This window comes from Xenopus laevis, chromosome 8S (genome assembly GCF_017654675.1).
Source record: "Xenopus laevis strain J_2021 chromosome 8S, Xenopus_laevis_v10.1, whole genome shotgun sequence".
Classification (NCBI taxonomy): domain Eukaryota; kingdom Metazoa; phylum Chordata; class Amphibia; order Anura; family Pipidae; genus Xenopus; species Xenopus laevis.
The window spans coordinates 12,381,306-12,397,776 of record NC_054386.1 but is presented as its reverse complement, the minus strand read 5'-3'; positions in this window follow the sequence as shown (position 1 = coordinate 12,397,776).

Here is a 16,471-nt window from a genome sequence, read left to right as displayed (position 1 = left end):
AAATCCTTATTTGCATAGGAAGTAAAAAATGTTTTTCCATCCCTAATTTGCATATGCAAATTAGGATTTGGTTCGATATTCAGCCGAATCTTTTGCAAAGGATTCTTGGGTTCGCCGAACCCAAAATAGTGGATTCGGTGCATCCCTACATGAAATTGACCTAGGGATGTTAACTGCTTACTCCTTTCTCATCTCTCTCCCAAAGTTGATTTTAAAAACCATGTGGGACAAGTGTACAATTAACATGATTTTGATTTTACTCCACAGCAGTGTTTAATAAACAAGTAAAAAAAAAGATTGTTATGTTTATGCTAAAGACAGGTGAAGCCACCAAGTACCCCTTGGATGTTGCTCCCAGTGGCCTCAAAGCTGGAGCTTATTTTTAAATTTTGGGCTTGGAGGCAAGTTTTGGTTGTATAAAAACCAGGTGCACTGCCAAACAGAGCCTCAATGTAGATTGACAATCCATATAGGGGCTACCAATGTCTCGCAGCCCTTATTTGGCACACCAGGAACATTTTTCATGCTAGTGTTGCTCCCCAACTCCTTTTACTTCTAAATGTTGCTCACGGGTTCAAATGTTTGGGGATCCCTGCTCTAAAAGATTACCAGTGCTAAAGGAAGTAACAGGTGTAGTAGCAGCACAAGCTTTAGCTTTAAGAAAGTATGGTAGGTCTCAAAATATTAGATTTTTGTAGCATTGTGTCAGAAATGTCTTTTGTGACTTGCTACTAAAATTGGATGGTTTAACTCTGGTAGTTATATTCACCGAACAGCAGGCTTGTCCTTCCTCCATGGATTCTGTTCTATATTTATCCCAGAAACCAATCAATACAATAACTAATCCAGTTTCACACCTGTGCTGTTGAGAACTTTCATATGTTTCAGAATCAATTGCAAAATAGCTGCAACAATCTAAGTGCTGTATAAAGCAGCATGTAATGTGCAGAACACAGTATAAATCAACAGCAGGCAGTGTTCGGGGCTCCAGTTATTGGAAAACTACAGCGCTGAATCCATTCTATCTGTTACCTGGTGTAAGATGGGGTTTGTGGGGCTTAAACACTAAATGTAGGAAGCAAATTGTTTTTTTCTGTGCTTTTAAAATGGCCTTAAAGGAAAACTATACCCCCCGAACAATGTAGGTCTCTATTAAAAGATACTGAGTAAAACAGCTCATATGTAAAACCCTGCTTCATGTAAATGAACCATTAAAATAATAAATATACTTTTTTAGTAGTATGTGCCATTGGGTAATCATAAATAGAAAATTGCCATTTTAAAAAATAAGGGCCGCCCCCTGAGATCGTAAGATTCACTGTGCACACATACAAACCACATGTAAGGTCACATGAGCCAATTAACAGACAGAGTTCTGCCTTTTGCTTCCTCACTTCTTCCTGTTACAGTTAGTGTTGTAGTATTTCTGGTCAGGTGATCTCTGAGGCAGCACAGATAGAGTCACGAAATGGTGGTTCAAGGCAAGAGATGTAAAAGGGCAATATTTATGTAAATATATATTCCAGTTTGGTAAGATTCTTTAATATGTCATTCAATTTGATATAAACTATCTGTTGCTTAAGTATTCATTTTGGGGGTATAGTTTTCCTTTAAGAAAAGCACAGCTTGGATGTGTACTGTTTGTACTTTGTGCTGACAGATGTCTTAAAGTATTTTTTTAATGAGAAATTCAGAAATTAAACATACAACTTGGAGCAAAAGGATGTAAAAGAAAACGTAGCTTCCATAGTCTCCTCAGGCTTTTAGGGGTCATAGGTCCCCTACCCTCCCCAAGTATAGTCTGTGTACTTGTGTAATAGGACCGGGTTAATCGGTTCTCTTCTACAGGCCCCCCCCATGGTTTGTTTAATGGGGAATCCTAATCGCTCCTGAGCCAAGAAGTTAAGGAGACTTTTAACTCTCTCTGGGTAACAATGGATTTTTTTCCTCTGGCACTGTGTGATGAGTTTGTGTCTCAGCTTTTATCTGTGCTTGAAATATTCTTATTCCTATCTGGGACATTCATACTTATGTTGCCCTTTAATCATTAGATGTAGTTTTGTTGTTTGAATATTGCATTCAGCCTCAACACTTGTCACATCAACTCAAGTTTAAGTCCCTTTTTATTTGTATGAATTCAGCATGAAATGCCACTGTGTTGTTATTAGGTAATGGGGAATTTTACAGAGTGCCCAACAATAGGAAAACAATAAATACTATGCACAATTTTCTTGCTGAGAAGAAAAAAACACTGGTCTATTGTTGCCTAGTTAACAAACATTTCATGTTCATATATTTTTGTAACTTAAAAAGGTTTTCCTCTAACCTGTCAACATTGTATACAGTATAGAATGTCTTATCTGAAAATCTGATATCCAAAAAACCTCTGAATTGCAGAAAGCCTCTGCCTCTGGGTCCAATTTATGTAAATAATCCAAATTTTTAAAAATTATATATATGTTTTTTGTAATGATAATACAGTACCCTGTACTTGACTGTAACTAAGCTGCATGGTTCAATGTTTAATGTTTTTTACTATGTGTGAACCATGTGGTTTAACATGCTTTGCGACACACGCTTACCTTGCTTTTCCAGTCATCCTTTTATCGGAATAAGACATTGTGAAACTTTGGGCAACTGTGCATGGCAGGTTGATATCACTCCAATTTGCAGTGCATCAGTAAAGAGTGACTGAAGTTTTTTTTTAGAGCACAAGCCAGATGACTGGGGCCACCTGGGAAACTGACAATATGTCTAGCCCCATGTCAGATTTCACAATTAAATATAAAAAAAATCTGATTGCTCTTTTGAAAAACTGATTTCAGTGCAGATGCCTGCTGAAGCAGCACTATTAAGTATCTCTCTTAGTTGCACTATCACTCCATCTCCCCAGGTCTGGTGCCTTGGGTTATCCTAGACTCTGCCCTGTCCTTCACTCCTCATATCCAGTCACTTATTACGTATGTCACTTTAATCTAAGGAACATATCAAAAATACAATTATTTCTTACCCAAGATGCTACCAAAGCTCTAATTCCCTCTCTCATCATATCTCGTCTAGACTTCTGTAACTCTCTATTAATTGGTCTCCCGTACCAGAGACTGTCACCTCTCCAGTCCATAATAAATACTGCTGCCAGGCTTAAACACCTCACCAACCGCTCCTTCTCTGCCATACCACTTTGCCAAGCCCTGTGCTGTCTTCTGCTACACCATTCAGAATGAAATTTATGGCCCTGACATTTAAAGCATTTCATAACTCTGCCCTACCCTGTATCTTTTTACTTATCTATAAATACTCACCCAACTGCTTACTACACTCCTCTACTGACCTGCTCCTTAACTCTTCTCTCATTACCTCCTCACTTACTCACATTCACGATTTTGCAAGGGCTGCACCCCTCCTCTGAAACTCTCTCCCAACCTTTCTGCTTTCAAAAGAGCTCTTAAAACACACTTCTTTAGAGAAGCCTACGCATATGCTGTACATCTCCATTATTTCTGATCTTACCCACTCCCACACCTTGTGTCTCAACTCCCTCCCCTTTTAGATTGTAAGCTCTTTTACACAGGACCATTGCCTTTTGTATTGGTTACTGGTCGCTATGTATGATTGCCATTCTGTATTATCTATGTATATAATTCTGTATGTTCTTTGTATAAACACACTTTGCAGCTCTGTGAAATATGTTGGCGCTATAAAAATACATGTTAATTAAAGGTGCTCCACAACACTTTGCTAGTCACAGTTTTTATATTTCACAAGGTTCCACCCATATCCCCAATTACACACATATAAAGATGGTCACTGAGTGTGTTTTAGTTTGGCACGCAGAAAGCAAAATGTGCTCATCTCGAGAGGTGACTTAAGCAAGGTAGCAAGGGTTATACTGTAAGTATTGCCAACATCAAGAGCCATAGCTCGTAATATATAATTTTTCACATTTGTTCTTATGCCATTATTCAGGTGAGAGACGGATGACAAATATATTGGAATGATATAATTCCAAAAGGTTAGAGGAATCTCTTTTTCAATATTGTCCTTGGGAAAGATTACACCCCATAAATGGAATAGCTTGCTATAATTGGAACTCAAAATTCTTTTGCCAGAGAAACTAGAAAACTTGGGGAATTAGGCGTAGCAATGGGACATGAGGGCGGGAGTCGAATAAACTGTTAGTTCCTAGGTAAATTCGGCCAGTTGACAGGTATACAGTATAATAAACTTGTGTGTGTGGTAATCGCTTCAGTTCCCAGCATATTATTTTATGTTGTACCACAAGAGGGAGCATTTTTATAAAAAATCATTTCACTTGCTTTACTTAAAAAAAAAAAAATACAAAACACAAAAACCAGATAATTGTTTTCAATATATATTTTATTTATGTGTCTTTATTGCTTAAAATAAAGCAGCAGTATTGTGTTTGTTACTGTGATAATTGGCTTGAGATACTGATTTTATGTTATTTTATATTTAAATTGAAAAAATTGTTTTCTGTTCCAATTTTTAAAAGTAAACACTGTTACATGAAAATTGCTAAATGACTAACAAATATTTGCCTCTATTTCTGTTGCAGTCTTTCCGAAGTTACATTGAAGTATATATGTTTTATTTAATTAACACTGGCCGAGGGCCCATCTGTGCTGTACTTTTCAAAATAGCCGACCCCCCTTGACAGCGCCGCAGCCGTGCCGCCTCTTCCGGAGTTCTGAACTGCTGAAGAGCAGAAAAGTCCCGAACTGCTGAAGTCCCGAAGCCGCGAAAAGACCTGAAGCCACAAAAGGAGCCAAAGTTGAAGTCCTGAAGCCGCGAAAAAAGTTAAAGTCACGAAAAGAGCCGAAGTTGAAGTCCTGAAGCCGAGAAGACCCAAAGTCACGAAAAGGAGCCGAAGTTCAGTTCTACTGAACACCAATGTGTGGTTTTTTTTTGTTTTTTTAAACCCCTAACCACCAATATATTATTTTAATACTGTTGTCTGCCTGCTGTGACTGCTTACCTTGTGTAAACTTTAAAGGGATACTGTCATGGGAAAAAAAATTCAAAGTGAATCAGATAATAGTGCTGCTCCAGCAGAATGCTGCACTGAAATCCATTTCTCAAACAAGCAAACAGATTTTTTTATATTCAATTTTGAAATCTGACATGGGGCTAGACATATTGTCAATTTCCCAGCTGTCCCAAGTCATGTGACTTGTGCTCTGATAAACTTCAATCACTCTTTACTGCAAGTTGGAGTGATATCACCCCCTCCCTTTCCTTCCCAGCAGCCTAACAACAGAACAATGGGAAGGTAACCAGATAACAGCTCCCTAACACAAGATAACAGCTGCCTAGTAGATCTAAGAACAACACTCAATAGTAAAAACCCATGTCCCACTGAGACACATTCAGTTACATTGAGAAGGAAACAAGGCTCAAGTCACATGACCAAGGGCAGCTGGGAAATTGACAAAATGTCTAGCCCCATGTCAGATTTCAAAATTGAATTTGAAAAATGTCAGATAACTATTCTCTGGCCACTAACTTAATGTTCTGAGTAGACAGAGCAACATCAAAAGGTGAAATTCATTTTCAACCTGATGGCTACAATGAACAGCAGGTTGTGCTGTTTTTACAAATGGTTAACATTTTAGCACTACTACAGGTAGAGGATACCGTTATCCAGAAACTCGTTATCCAGAAATCTCCGAATTACAGATAGGTTGTCTCCCATAGACTACATTTTATCCAAATAATTAAAAATTTTAAAATGATTTCCTATTTCTCTGTAATAATAAAGCAGTTCCTTGTACTTGATCCAAACGCAGATATAATTAATCCTTTTTGGAAGCAAAACCAGCCTATTGGGGTTATTTAATATTTAAAGTGTTTTCTAGTAGACTTAAGGTATGAAGATCCAAATTACAGAAAGATTCCTTATCCTGAAAGCCCTAGGTCCCGAGCATTCTGGATAACAGGTCCCATACCTATATAATAAGTTACCTCTGATGATCCTGCTGGTACACCAACTGCTAGTTATACTATAGACCTTATTTAATGCTATAACTGTAGTAGATACTTGTCCTGAAATGGCTGATTGTGCTGAGATTTTTTTGTGTGATTTAGTATTCATTGTGCACCACTCTTAACCTTATTCCTTAGGGAACCTCAGAGAAGTTGCAGCCAGTTATCTCCTGAAGAATTAAAATGCACGTTTAACCTGCCTTTCGTTGCATCCCAATTAGGGCTTAGAGGTAAAACTTCTCATTTAGCGCTTGACTCCAGAGAATCGCTTTGTAAATTAAACACTAATGATGTGTGGCAAAGCAGCAAAGGTTGTGTATATATTTTGTATTGTTATAAAAACTGCGTAATCAGCTGCTAAACCAATAGAACAGTCTTTAGCGTTACCAACATCAGCACTTTAGAAGTTTTAGCAATGAAATATTATAGGCAAGAGCTGCTACTACTAATGTAACAAAGGTGAAATGTTAGCGTTGCAGTGTGATTGCTGATTAGTAAAAACCAGCAATGCAGCCGGCCCTTTTATGAGCAACCTTTGTCCTTCATTAAGTTTAAAATCAATTATTTAATGTTATGGGTTCGTACTCTGCACTAACCTATCCATTCCCTGTTCTTCTTTCGTTAACAATAATCTTCTCTAATTCCTCACTCATCCTGTTAAATCTTTTGTCCAGTTCATGGTAATTTTATATTTTGTAGAAATAAATGAATTCCCTTTACATTGTTGAGACAGAAATGTCCCTTTTCAGATCCTCTGAAAAGGGACATTTAGGAGCAGAACTGACTTAATCAGGTTGCAGTCTATTCAGTAAATGCTATTAATTGTGGCCAATTCTAATGAGCTACTACCAAACACAATGGATAACGTATGTTTGTAGAGGTACTTCCAAACTCAGGCAAGGACTTGAAGAACTTTGGTGCCCCTATGCCTGAACTCCTTAGAGTGCTATGAATACTCAAATGCATAAGTCAAAATAGAGACACTAAGGGGTAGATTCACTAACGGGGGAATTTTCACCAGTGGCAGCTTCGCACAGCTCGCACCAGTTCACCAGGCGCAAATGCACTACGACTACGCCAATTCACTAATATGCAGAGTTTTGTCCTGAGCGCTGAACGCTGGCGACTTTTCGCTAGCGTTACTTCAGCAGTGCAGATGTTTCTTAGCAAAGATGTGATAGCGTTTGTTTGTGCCTAATGAAAATTCGCTTGTGGTCTTACGTCAATTTGCATAGGGTGGGTAATTTAAAGTTGTATGGAGGTGGTGCTAAGTACTTGAAGTTACCACCAGTGGCGTAACTACCGGGGGAGCAGGGGGTGCGATTGGGCCAGGGCCCGCACCCCCTCAGGGCCCCCCGGCAGCTCACGCGCCACGATTCCCGGCAGTTTCCAGGTGTACGGAGGGGGGCGGGGGGGGCCCGGCAGCGTGTCCCGCGCCAGGGCCCGCCCCCCTCTAGTTACGTTACACAAGAGCAATGAATATCCTGTAAATTATATCCTGATAAACGGTGAGTAGTGATGTCACCAGTTATAAACGGTGAGTAGTGATGTCATTTTAGTCGCATGACTCACTAAAACGTGTGTATTATAATAAATAAAGTACTCCTTTGGCCTTGTGCTTTTATATAGTCATGGCACTCCTCTGTGACTTATAATATCCTTAAATTTTACAATAGGGGGTACTTTATTCACTATATAATGCCCTACACATGAGCCCACTGTAAAATTAATGTTTCAGATGTTATGAAATGTCTGGAGAAAACCTAGTTACCCAAAAAAAGTTTGTTAGGACTTTTGCAGGCAATAAAAAAAGAAACGTCGCCAGCGTACATTTTCGGCACACAGGATAGGATGTAAGTGACAGAAGATTGAGGAAGATCTAGCTGCTTTTTAGCACTTTGCTGGTCTCTGGTGGCAAAGTCAAATCTGGTAAAAGAGGTAACGTTCAGTAAAATTCGCACTTTAGTGAATTTGCGGAGTATAGACCTTTCATCAGAGCAAAAAGTCGCCTGGTGATAGAGAGCGAAGGAACGCTAGTGACAGTCTCTTGCACTAGCGGATTGACGCCTGTGCCTGTTAGTGAATAGGCGATGTCCCTGCGGATGGTAATGCTGATGAATTGTCACTAGTGTTAGCCACTTCGTCCTTTAGTGAATCTGCCCCTATGTATTTTAGGTGGGGGGCTTAATGTTATTATGTTTTATTTTTTAATTTTTTTAACAAACAATATAATATTCTCCTATAATTCTAGGGTAATTGTGAGCACCCAAGACTTATAACTGGCTGCAACTTGGAGATGATGTGCTAACATATACACGTATTAGTACCTGCAAATTGTGATATTGCAAGCAAGTTTCATAATGAGTATGGGATCATCGGAAATGGCTTTAGCATCCTATTTTGTGTGGCCATGTATATCATTTGCTAGGGGAAACCTGGAATTAAAAAAAATAAAAGAGAGAGAATACTGAGAGTTTTAGACACTCAGAAGCTACTGAGTCAAGGCTGACAATCTCTGGGTGAACGCGCTTAAGTAATCAGTGCTATTACTATCTGAGTAGTTTAAGAGTGAGTTTTATTCCCATTTGTGTTTTATATTCTAGAGATGATAGCAGGGAGTATACAAATATAATTAAAATGGACCAGAATCAAAGCTCTCTGAACAGGTTTAATTATGCTGTTCTGTTCTATTATGTCAGAAAGGCTGTGCATCTGCCAATCACACTGTCATGGTGCATGGTTTTGTTGGGAAAGGTTTGCAAATATGCTTCATATTATGGAATTCCTTTAAGTCACAAAGAAATGCCTTAAATAGAACTGCAGCAACCCTGGAAAAGACATGGAATGTCTGTAAAATGGTTTTGATAGAGCAGTCAGTTGCAATATTGTAAATTAAAGGAGAACTAAACCCCCCAATAATAAAACCCTGCTCCCCCCCACATATTTGACTATCCCTGACAGTGCCCCTAAAGCTCCCCTTATACGCAAAGATTTTTGTTGCCGAACGACCGATTTTAGCGAAGTCCGACCAATCCTTCAAAATTATCTTGCGGTTAGTGGGATTCGAACGATCGTACGTCTTATGATTTTTCGGCCGACATCTGTCACAAAATTGATCGGCCAGGTTAAAAAATCTTTATTGGTCCGAGTGCAATCTATCTATGTCTGCAGGGCCAAGCAGGCAGCTACCGTTCAGTTTTGATGGCAATATCGCCTGAAATGGTCTTTTTAGTTGATGGACACATCGTACATTTAAACGATTGTTTCGCAATATTCGTGGTCTGGCGATAATGATTGGATCTTTTAAAAATCTTTACATCTATGGCCAGCTTAACTCATTACTCACGTATAGGTGCAGAGTAAGCGCAGCAGAGCTCATGGGCGCCATCTTCTGGGTCTTTGGTATTCTTCAGGTCCTCTTCCTTCCAATTTGGAGAATTTTTGGTGCATGCGCAGACACAGTTGCTATGAGCTGGAAGACTGCTCCAACTGAAATCCCTTCCCTTCCAAAAGAAATCAGAAGAGCCGGAAGATGGCTCTACCGCTCTGAGGGGGCTTTCATGCTATTGCCCACCCTTTACAACTTAAATTGTAATTCTCAGTTACAGTAGAATCCCCATTTTACGTTTTTCAGGGGACCAGAAAAAATGGTGTAAAATGTAAAATCAGGGAAATGTATTATGCACAATATATAGGTGGGACCAAAAAACAACAATGTAAAATAAGGGAAAACTTAAAATCAGCGGATGTAAAATTGAGGTTTCACTGGATTTCATTTTCTATTGTTTATCTCATCTATTTTATTAGTGGCATAGCTTAAAATAAACATTTTCCCTTGAATCGAACAACTTAAGTTGACTTTGGATTGTTTTGTCTTTGTTCCTGTCTTTGCATATTTACAAAAATAAGAGTGAAAGAGGGTAGGCAGATGTATTTTCTAGAAATGCTGGCAAACTCTTACACTGCAAATATCTGCATATAATTATTATTAAAAAGCATACAAATTAATCCTGTCCAGAATCTATATGGTTTCTCTGGCACGACAGGCTGCCCAGATTAAGATTTTTTTTTTGCAGATGGAAAATCATACCCATTCTGCTAGTTTTGTAACTTGCAAACAACCAAATACAGATCTACTTGATTTAAGACATTTGTAATAAAGGAAATTTAATTTTAATAAAATTAAATTTTTTTTGTTCCTTACTACAAAGCCTATCACAGGCTGCCACTGGGGGAAGGCATGGGTTTGTTTATAAAGAGATCATCTCGGTGGACTGGTGATTTGATTGTCTTGGTAAGAACTGAAAGTAGTATGGTAACTTTACTTTCAGCCTCAGGATTTTTTTCTGTCTAGTGCAAAACAACACCAACAATACAAACCATAGTGCAAATAACAAAAAACTTACAAATTTACAAATTAAAGCAATAAAAGTATTGCTCTATCACGGAATTAATGATGAAAAAGGGTTTACACTGCTTGTTTAATAAAATAACACTCATACCTCTCAACTGTCCGGTTTTCAGAGGGACAGTCCCTCTTTTGACAGCTCAACCCGCAGACCCGTGTTTGTACTGGAAAGTCCTGATTTTCTCTGTGCTAAACAACTAAAAAAGAAACAGTTTCTAACTTAATTGGCTTTTGGCAGAGAGCCTAGAACAGCCATGAAGTTCAGATAAGATACTTTTGAAACAATTTTGATATAAGTAATTGTAACAATTTAAGATAACAGGTCCCTTGGGAAAAGTTAGACTCACAGCCTAAAGGGCAAATTACCTTGTAATAACTGGAAAAGAAAACACAGAAATATGCTCAAACTTTCATAACCTGCCAAATTTTGTAAAATGAACATGGTAATTAGGGGGTATGGCCACAAAAAAAGGGCATTGTAAAAGACATATTTTGCCGTGCTGCAAATTTTTTGTCCCTCTTTTTATTTCCAAAATGTTGGGAGGTATGAACACTTAATCAGCTCCAGTGCCGATTTTACTCTACACAAAACACCACACTGTTTTTATAATAGTAGAGGCAGCCCCCACCATCCTAAATATCTTTCTTCTAGGCCAGGGTTCCTTGCGTTTGTGGGCACAAATGTGTATATAGCTCAGGGTACTTAATTGAATCAGCAGAACCTCTCCCTTATCTGGTAGCACAACATTTATCTGTCTAAAACTATACAATGTTTTGGTGGCAAAAGTTTCCGTTTCATAGAAGTAGTATTCATTATCCATTATAACATAACTCAACGTTCACATCTTCAGTTCATCTTTACTGTGAGCCACTAGGTATAACTGTACTTTTTCTTTTTACTAAAAGAATAAATATCAAATAGGCCAGTAATTCGTTTGCATAACATGGGGCTTTAGTTAACACACAATATCACACTTACCCATTGCATCCCCTCTCTTGTGTCTCGTCAGCTCATTATGTGAAATGTTTTACAGATGTTTCATCATCTCACCACGGGTCTTTTCAGTTGCAAATATTAAGCTAAATTTTTACTTTTGAAATAGATCTACTTCTTCAAAAATGATTGTAACCTTTGAGCATGAAATATCAAAAGCAATATCAATTGTCCACACGAAAACATGCAGTGTAGCAAGATTTGCAACTGATTCATACAGTAAGTGGTGTCAGGCTCATTGTGTTAGACTTATGTATTACAATAATTGGTACCATTAAACAGATGCACACTAAGCTGACACTGTGGTCAATGTTACCTGCTTTATTAAAGGGGAACTATCACAAAATGAAAATTCAATATAAGCTTCAGTGGCGTATTCCGTAGCAGATGAATTGCAGCTAGCTCAAATAACTGATTCCAGCACAAAAAAAATCTAACAAAATAACTGCCTTATGCACGAATCCTGCATGTAGAGAGACCGGATTTCTGGTGATTTTAATAGAGTGAGCTCTAATACATCTTCTAGGCAAAAGGAGCCCCCTATAATGAATTTCAATGAATATCTGACACCCAACTCCTGAATGAAGACAGAATGAAGAGAAACAGATGCTGAGAGAGGAATAGTGAAGATAAACTTAAGAAACGATGCAGAATATTTATTTAATTGTATTTAGAAAGTTTCTTATTTCAGTGTGCTGAAGCTTATATTTAATTTTCATTTTAGCGATAGTTCCCCTTTAAGGTCAGTTCTGCCACCTATTTGTGATAAAATTTCACTGGTTAATTGGTCAAGGTAAGAACCTAGTCTTCTGTGGCTCTTTACCTGGGGCATCAAGAAATTGTACCTGTTAACTTTTAAAACATGTATTTCCAACACAGTTTATGTTTCTATAAAAGCAGGCTTGGGCTTGTCTGTAGGGATGGGCGAATTTTACCTGTTTCGTTTCGCGAAAAAATTGCCACTGGCAAAATGTCGCCGACGCTCATTAAAGTCTATGGGCGTCAAAAAAATATTGTGGGAGTCATTTTTTCAGTGAAACAAGGGAAAAAAATCACCCATCCCTACTTGTCTGTTCAGCTAGCTGGGGTTCAAGTAAGGTACAATTTACAATTGATCTGCAGACACTTTTTATTGTCTAATATATCTGGTTTCCCTAGCCCTCTGCCACTGTCCTTGTTGTGCTCAAACTGCCCCCCAGACATTATCTGTGACTAGTGATGAAAAATTCAAAAACTTGAGAAAAATATACAAAATGCAGAAAAACATTTCAAAAAAATTATCCAAATTGCACTGGAAAGGCAACATTACATTGTAGTCAAAAGGGTTGTTCACCTTACAAACACTTAGGGGCCGATTCACTAACTTCGAGTGAAGGATTCGAAGTAAAAAAACTTCGAATTTCGAAGTGTTTTTTGAGCTACTTCGACCATCGAATGGGCTACTACGACCTTCGACTACGACTTCGAATCGAAGGATTCAAACTAAAAATCGTTCGACTATTCGACCATTCGATAGTCGAAGTACTGTCTCTTTAAGAAAAAACTTCGACCCCCTAGTTCGCCATCTAAAAGCTACCGAACTCAATGTTAGCCTATGGGGAAGGTCCCCATAGGCTTTCCTAAGTTTTTTTGATCGAAGGATATTCCTTCGATCGTTGGATTAAAATCCTTCGAATAGTTCGATTTGAAGGATTTTATCGTTCGATCGAAGGAATAATCCTTCGATCGTTCGATTGCACTATTTGCGCTAAAATCCTTCGACTTCGATATTCGAAGTCGAAGGATTTTAATTCCCAGTCGAATATCGAGGGTTAATTAACCCTCGATATTCGACCCTTTGTGAATCGGCCCCTTAGGGAACTCTCAGAAACCATTAACAACTATGAAAAGTCTGCATATTTTTTAACTTATGTATATTGCAAAGTTGCTTGAAATTATGTTTACTTTTCAAAAAGCTTAAGTTATGTTTTTGTGGAGTTCCCCCTTAACACAGGCAGGAGAAATTCTCTTTAGCTGTCTAAGATCTAGGGGACTCCCTGAGACAAAGGGTAGCTATTTTACCAGTCTCCTACACCAAAACAGCTGTTACAGTTTTCACATGGGAAAAAGCCTTTGAGCACAGTGCCCACATGTACCAACTGTAAACCAAAATATTCACAAGATTTTTTTTTAATTGTATGTTTCTGTGATGCCATGCATTAGAAATCACACTCAGCACTGTATGAAATGGTGTACCTTATCTCCAGATTCTGTGCAAAAAGGATTTTTGTTGTAGTTGATTTATGGGGTTCTTCACTTTCCAACGCTATTTTAAGTTCATTTGGTTTCAGACAGTTCACCAGAAATAAAGACTTTTTCCAATTATTTTCTATTTTCTATTTCTGACTGTTTTTCTAATATTGAAGTGTAAGTTTAATTTTTCACCTTCTAAAGCTGCTCTGGGAAGGGGGGGAGTCGCCAACTCTCTAAGGGTAGGGGCACACTGGGCGATTCCTGGAGATTTAGTCGCCTGGCGACTAATCGACTCGTCTTTGCGGCGACCAATCTCTCTGAACGCCTTCCCTCACTCTTGCGCTGGCTAAAATGAAAAATCACCAGCGCTAAAGTACACGCGGCGATTCGTTATCCGAAGTTGCCCGAAGTTTCCTCGAGAGGCAACTTCGGAAAACGAATTGCCGCGTGTGCTTTAGCGCCGGCAAGTTTTCATTTAAGCCAGCTCTCAAGTGAGGGAAGGCACGGACATTAAACTTTAAACTTAGGCTACAGACACACAGGCTGTTGTCAGCCTTTGTAGTTTTGCTCCATTGATTTGAATCTGATCAGCCTGTGTGCGGTCACACACAGGCTGAGGTCAGCCCATCAGGGCCGGAACTAGGGGTAGGCAGAAGAGGCACGTGCCTAGGGCGCAAAGACTCCTTCCCCTAATTCCAGAAGCTGTGGTAGTAGTTTTTCCCTTATGTGAGTGTGCGCTTTCTCTGTGAATGTGCACCCGTGCGTCCTCTGCGCATGCGCAAACACGGGGAGCGACGTAGTCACCCGGGTAGCCTAGGGCGCCCGGACAACTTGGTCAAGCACTGGTGTCCATAGTCTTAGATTTTTAAAAAATGGAAAGTAATTAAAAGTCTTTATTTCTGGTGAACAATCTGAAAACAATTGAACTGAAAAAAGTGTTTGGATAGTGAACAACCCCTTTAATAGTTGCTGTGCTGTAGTGTGAATTGCTTAGGAGAAGCCCTTACCAATATTGGTGCTGTTGCTTCTTTGTATTAGTTGTGCGATTTTAGTTGTTTGAGCAGTTACAAAGTGTTGTCCTACTGTGATCCTTTTCACATGTAAAGGATGAACACAGGAAAGTGTACGAGACCCACTAAATCCACTTTGATGCTGGGCCAGTAACTGTGGCACCACTGTCCCCCCAAGCTATGTACTCATATGCACACACACACACAAATTTTGAGGCCAGTGCACAATAAATTGTGATGCGCACATAATCTGCACACACCATTTTTTTTGCGCGTATACGATTCTAAAGAGCGCGCACCAAAAAATGTCTTGCCGCACACGGCCACAAAGAAATTCGAGGGAACATTGTGTGGCACTATTACTAAAGCTGGCCAAAAAATTGAGGGGATTCTCATGGGTGAACAGGCTAGATTAATTTGTACCTGTTCAGTAATTAGTAAGGGCCACCCACCATAAACCCAGTGTGCTTCAGAGCTCAAATAACAAATGTACATTGTAATCCATTTTAATTTTATAAGAAAATTATCTTTTTTTATGGGCTGCTAAGGGCCCCTGTGTAGCTGCACATGCTCTATGCCCTCCTCTGGGGGGTCCTCCTCATGAAGTGGCCTCAATATTTCTTATGTCAGCCCTGGTTGCTTTAGGAACACTGTCTCAACCAGTCATGGGCGAGTTTGTCCCGTTTCAAATCACAGAAAAATGTGCGAATTTCTGAAAAATTTGCGAAAGACAAATTTTGACTCCTGCATCAATTTTGACATCTGCATAAAAGTCAATTGGTGTCCGAATAATAGTGACGCATGACAGTTTTGACGTAATCGACTATTCCAGCGCGCTTCCAAAATTTTTTTTTGCGGCAGTTTGGAGAATTTATTCGCCCATCACTAGTCTTAACACATTTTCAATGCAGATTTATTTTTGCAGGTAAGAGATTTTCATTTCTACCTTTCACACCCTCTTTTACTATCTTTCTCCCTTTACTTGTCCTGTTGTCAAGGAAACACAAGCCTGGCAGCTCATTTTTTTCTTTCTTTTTTTTTGAAGACCCCATGACAGCAGAAATTGCTTCTATATTTTTGTGTCCTAAAGTCTGCATTTCCTCCATAGTTCTGATTTTTTTCCCCCCCTAGAGCACTTAAACTGACTCTGAAACTGACTGGTTGAATCAATTAAAGAAAGCAGATGCCAAAGTGATTGTACTAAATATTCATTGAGGACAGCTTTGTGTAGCCATTCATGCACCAGAGGGCTTGTTTACACTAGTCACTTTCTAGCTGTGATTGCATCTTCTATGCTTATTAATTATACAGCTTTTTTTAGCTGTGATTTTAATCAAGGAAACATGAACAGCTCAATAATGGTAATATGCCAGTTGCTGCCCCCCTCCCACAACTGGAGCCAGGTAGAGAAAATGTATGCAATTTCTAGATTTTTACTTGCATGGATTCTGAGTCAAGGGACTAAAACAGTTTATACAATCCAACATGTCACCTACATTGCAGACAGATCCATACAATTATTAGTCATGTTGTGATCCATTTGTTTGAGACAAACTGGCGAATATACCAGTGCAGGAGTGATCACAAATTCGGTGCATTCTTAAAATATAATTTTTATTCTAAGGGCTCTTACACACGGGCGGTTTCATGTATGCGCCCAATGCAGGGGAAATGCAACATGCTGGGGCCCATTTACTTAGCTCGAGTGAAGGAATAGAATAAAAAAAACTTCGAATTTCGAATGTTTTTTTTCGCTACTTCGACCATCGAATGGGCTACTTCGACCTTCAACCTCGACTTCAAATCTTTGAACTAAAAATCAAT